The sequence below is a fragment of the Notothenia coriiceps genome, unplaced genomic scaffold, assembly GCF_000735185.1.
Source record: "Notothenia coriiceps isolate Sejong01 unplaced genomic scaffold, NC01 NC01_scaffold00011011, whole genome shotgun sequence".
NCBI classification, from domain to species: Eukaryota; Metazoa; Chordata; class Actinopteri; order Perciformes; family Nototheniidae; genus Notothenia; species Notothenia coriiceps.
In genome coordinates, this window is record NW_011343712.1 from 258,374 (window position 1) to 264,373 (window position 6,000).

Consider the following 6,000-nt stretch of genomic DNA (forward strand, 5'->3'; position numbering starts at 1 on the left):
CCGGTGTGTCAGGGAACTCACAAAGTGTCAGAAAACAAAACTCTCTTTTCCTCCGTACCCAAATCTTAAAAAAATAAAACGGGGGTTCAACAGAGCTGATCCAGATTTGCGTCCGATATGACATATCGGAAATGTGGGCCCACAGCACTATCAGAAAAGTTGCTATCAAAAACAATTCCCGACGTGTTTTGGACGTAATATGGTCTGTGTTTACATTAGCAAGCATGCTAACACTCAGAGCTAACCTGTACTGGAGAGAGTATGTGTAAAAAAGCAGGAAATAATAAAAGGAACTCACCTTGTGGTAAACCCGCAAGAGAAAAAAGCATTTGAGCTCCATGCTGTTTCAGAGATAATCCTTGATGTGGCTTTTAATCACGGCAGAATTTAGCTGTATCTGCCAGTAGAATTCATGCATTAGCTCTTTTTTTTTCAAGCTAAGGACGCCGAACCTGCAGTTCTCTAACAGGGCTGAAATAGAGGGGTATTAGGGATGTCTAAAATGCATGATCTGTTTGGTATTTTGAGCAAAAAACATCATAGACATGTTTTTATATATATATTTGAGACCCATAATATATGCCTACAAATAGCATAATTGGAGACCTTTAAATAATGTAAATGCTTCAGTACAGTAGTGGAAACTCCGATGGAGATAAACTCATGATCTCTCCTGGCCAGTGTACGGTCTGACAGCTTTGTGTCACCTCCTTCCTCTGGCTGCGCGCTGCACCCTCGTGTCAATGAACCCTGGTTGTCTCACACGAGGTCGACAGAGTAACAGGACCCTGATACCTCCGCTCCACCTCTACAGTCTGTCTGTGATGTCTCACTGTGCTCTCCGCATGCTGCTGACCGGGTCACGGCTCCACGCAGCCACCTACTGTTCTTCCTCCCGGGCTTTCAGTGGAGGCTGACCTTTTGACCTTCAACATCTGCTGTAATTGTCTGGCTATTGTGAACATGCCCACCTCGTCCTGTCTCTAATGCATCATCGCGTTATGATTAAAATACTGAAAAAAAACAACAAAAGCACTTCATAATGTGACCTACTTGTCAAGGGGTTTCTAAGGACCTAATGGCTTTTATTGTAATTACTAATTCACCAATGCTTGAATACACTAAACATTAGTGAGACAACTTCTGGGTTGCCAGGTTTTGTTAAGTGCACTTGTAATCATATAAGGTCCAATTCCAGTGAATTGTAATGACTTATTACTGTCAATGTATGCATTAAAGAATTAGAATAGAATAGGAAAAGGAACATACTGTATGTATGCATAAGCAGTGACCTCTTTTAGGATCCCAGGTGGTCTCTCTGTGGCCTGGTTTATCAGGTGCCTACAGGGGATAAAGGCCATTTTATTTATTTAGGCTCCTTTATGATCTCCTGTCCATTTTTGCTGCCCGAGCTATACTTTTGGCAGGGTAGAGTATGTTAAGCCCAATGAAACCCTCTTTACAATCATAACTAATACTGATGTCTCTTTTGTTAGTGCCACAAAGATGACATCACAGTTGGACATTTTCAAATAAACAGCAGACTAATAGATTACTGATTTATTCATGTTAAACTTTAATATACAGTTGTAAATCTTATTGGGTTATTCATAAATTATATTAAGCCTATTATCTGAATCTAATAACCCTGCAGTTACCATATATAAACTAATCTTTTAGAAAAATGCTCATCCACTCGAATATTCTTGAACAGGGTTTTGTAATAATATTTAAGAACATAACATTTCTCAAAAAAGGACTGTTGCTAAATCAAAAAGTACAAAATAAACCGTATTTTGAGAAACAGTGGCCACATTTCCCCCTGCGAAATGGTATAATGTGACGAAAACCGAGTATCCAAATATCAAACTCCAGCAGTGGTTGGTATTCAAATCACTTTGCAGCTTACTCATGTGTTGCTTAATCTCATGCTTGGTGGATCCAATTAACTGTGGAAATAGCGCCAGATGTTTTTCATTAAATAAATTAAGACTTTCATACTTATTAATGTATTATTCATTGTTATGGAATCACAAATGCAGCACTGTGGGAAAGGGTGTGTTCTGCTTCAGGGGATGTTATTAGCTTTCATTTGGGAGGCTGCGGGTCTGTAATACTGCACGAACACCACAAGATGGCAGCATACAACACCCCATGAATACTGGAGGAGGACAGGATGGTTCTGAGAATTAAAAACAGTGGATCAACACAAGAGGAGAAACGAGTCTCTGTAAATGATTTGACTGAGTGGATCATTCTGGATGGATGAAAGAAAACGCATCAATAAGCTGATTCATAAAGTTAGTATACAAACCTGCCAAGTGTTCTTTTCATGATTTAAAAGCAAAATGTTCTCTACTTGCTCTGTTTTACAGTGATAATACTCTATTTTCTGCCCTTAAAGCCAAACAACCACATTTCAAAATTAAAGAAAGTCCACATACCTTATTTATATGCCATCACTATACTTTATAAAACTTGTTCTCACATAAATTGTCATTGCAGTCCATAGTTTGACAGCAAAATAGTTTTCTATTACTCATTAAGCTGATATTTTGTGTGCACAAGACTGTTTATAAATGCCAGTTGATGTCACTCAGACAAAATGCTAACATTAAATACCTCAAATATTAAGTCAAGTAAACTGTCTGAGAAATGAATAGGGGGTGGTTAACAAAAGGAAAGTTGTTTTATTATGTCTACACAGTACTGAAGCGATAAATCTGCCCAGTCATTCATGGGAAAAATGCTCTGAGCCCCCCCCCCCCATCAAATGTTTAATCTAGACAAAGAGACCCGGAGCTGATATAAACATGGACCCACCACAGCTGTCTGACTCAATGTTATTCAGAGCAGACAGAGAGATACCTCGGGCTGTTGGAGGGAAATAAAGGCACCTTTTTTTTTAGGCAGCCCGGTCACACCAGAAGCATTAGGCGAAAATGCTCAGGAGAAAATACCTGTCACACGGAGATGCATCAATTATTTAATTGGGGAGGGATCATTTGTGTTACCTCTGCCACGGTTTTAAAGGGAGATGAAGACAGTTTATTCAGTTTGTTTGACATAACTTAAAAACGTCTTACTTCAAAGCAAATCTCTAAATTATGATATGGTGCATAATCACTGTATCAAAACATGCTGGTGATTTTAAAATGTTCAGATAATGCAAAGGATGTGTTTTCATGGGTTACAAAATATGTACTTAAGCTCTTAAACTGTGTAACACACTTAAAGGTAATTGGAAACGTTTTAAAATGTGTAGACACAAAGCTGAAAACATGGTTATTTTAAATGTAACATGTTTTATAAAGTAAGCAATGTTATGTATTTATATGGGCTTGGTATGAAGACCTGGGTAGCTATATACAGGGAATGTGTCACAAACTGTCAGTTTTCCTGTTTTATTTTGAAAGGTGTTCACCCCCTGTCTTTTGTCTGTGGTTGCCTCCTGTCTCTGTGTTTTCCCTCCTGTTTGATTACCTGATTCTGTTCACCTGTGTGTTTTCCTCTGTTTTCGCTTGCCCAGCTGTGTCTTGTCCTCTGATTAGTCTTGAAATAAAGGTATTTTCAGTTGGCCCAGATACACCGGCCAGTCACCTGAGAAGTCACCGACGCCGACACCGATTGTTGCGTCGCCGGACTCTCCTGCGTATTTGCCGACTTTGCGCACTGGAACACACCGCAAATCCGAGCCGAGCACGTATGAACGGCGCATGCGTGAGTGGTAATAACTCTCCTTACCAGCAGGCGGCGGTAGTATTCATCATTCAAAAGAGGCAACAACCGGAAGACAAAGAAGAACAGACTCCGTGATATAAACAAACAACAAATAGCGTTTTTCTTTCCATTTTCACTCTCGTCCATTGAAAACATGAACGAGCAGGACAAACGGGAGGTACTGGAGCTAGCAGCCCTTGGACTCACGCTTGTGTTAAATCATGTGTTTACCTCCCTCACTTCCGTTAACGCTTCTCATGCACTGATTCGCTAGCTGAACAGCCAATCAGTGTTATCCCTTTGTCCGACTTCCGGTGGTGTTCTCGACGCCGGCAAGAAAAGGCGTCAGGTCGGCAGAAAAGACCCGACGGTGCGGCGCACACCACTCCGAATAGGGCGTGCCCACGCTCATGTTCGGCCTGACTCCCATTTACTGCCGATTTCGGGCCGGTGTATCTGGGCCTTTAGTGTTTCTATGTGTTTGTTTCTGTCGTTGTTTGGTGTTCTTTCCTCGTGTGTCCACAAAAGCACCTGTAACATGGATAGCCTTTTTCATTCTGCATAGCATTAGTTTGATTCCCCTAGTTCACATATATAGGCTCGCGCGATCCACCCCAAATTACATTTTTTATTTTTTTTTTTTCAAACCAATTTTGGAAAATTAAATGTAGGAATCCTTTGATTTTCATGGCGGATAATTACAGGAAATCCCTATTGGTCCGTGGTTTAATGTAATTTCACAGTGGAATGTAGGCAGCATTTCAATCCTCTAATGAGCTGCATACTAAAACTGAAACCTGGCCAATAATATATGCCAGCTAAGATGAATCCCAATCCTTATAAGACCCACAAGGTGAAAATAAGCTAGACCATGGAGAGAGAGAGTGCGTGTACAAATGTCATAATTTTCTAGCACGTCAACGCCGCTGGACGTATTGGGGTTGACACATTTGATTAACAGTTTTCACACACACCATGAACTACATGGAAAACACACACAATGTTTTCTCAGCTTTGATCATTTGCTGCTGGCTGAACCACAAGCGCAAAACAGCAGACTAGCTCAGGATTACAACCTTGAATAAAGAAAAAGCAAAAATAACTAATGGGAAATATTTAACCACAGTCCCACTTTTAGAAGTATCAAAATGGTTCGACGACAGTAATCACTCCTTGTGTGTGGCTGAATTAATACCCAGACACCAAATATTGAGCAAAGGCCTAGACTTCAAAGATGAACTCCCAAGGATCGACAGACCAGTGGTATTATTTTCCTTTTCTGGCTCCTTTTTGGTTTGGTGTATCTTTTAACCACCCCTGTCCGAGTGGTGCTAATACAGAGGCGGTGACACGCCCACACGCGGGTTTAAAATCCATTATCAGGCAGTCCCTCAAGGCTGTCTGACTGCTCTAAAGACAGTTGAAATACTTAGCAACTGATTGCAAAAATTTTTTAGTCTTCAGGCAGTGGCGGAAGTTTTGGAGACATTCGCGCCTTATTCCATGTGTTCTGCCTGGAAGCCAAGAAGATGACAGCCTGGTTTTTATTGTGCTCTCTAGAACCTCCATTTTATAACAACAGCTGTTGTTAAGGCAGGTTAGCAATTTCAGTCAGGCAATGTTTTTGTAATTGCAGCTCTTCCTTTTCCATCTCTTGCCTCAGTCAAACATCAGTTGGATCAAATCAGACCATTACACCGCAATGTGATAGATACGGACTAAGCATCGGTTGCTGTTTCACATCAGAGCCAACACTGCTGTTTCCACTGATCACAGGCACCCTCTTTCAACTCTGTGAAATGGATAATTGCTTCTTGAAATTTCTTCAGTGCAAATGGTTCTGAATAGTCGTCTAAGCAAGATAGGGAATATTATCAATTATTCCATATAGAAAATCCATTTCTTAATTTAATTTGCACGTAACACTAGAAATTAATATTTAAAAAGAAAAAGAAACCAAAATAAAGTATAAAGTACCTGACAACATAATTGAACATAGACTAATGAAGATCCAAAATAAAAGACAGGCAATTCCGATTGCTTGCTTGAATCCTCGAATGTATAATGTAGTTTTAAATAGTGTTAGTAGATGATCATACCAACACTGGTTCGTGATTGTTTATAAATTGATTGTACTTTGGTTTGGCTAAATACGTCTATTGTCTTTGCTGCTGCCCTCCCAACAGCTATACATTATTGCAATGCAAATATCTCCTGTCTGCTAACTTAAAACTGGAAAGGTTTGCCAGCCATTATCTTCTCTAAGTTACTACCTGATTA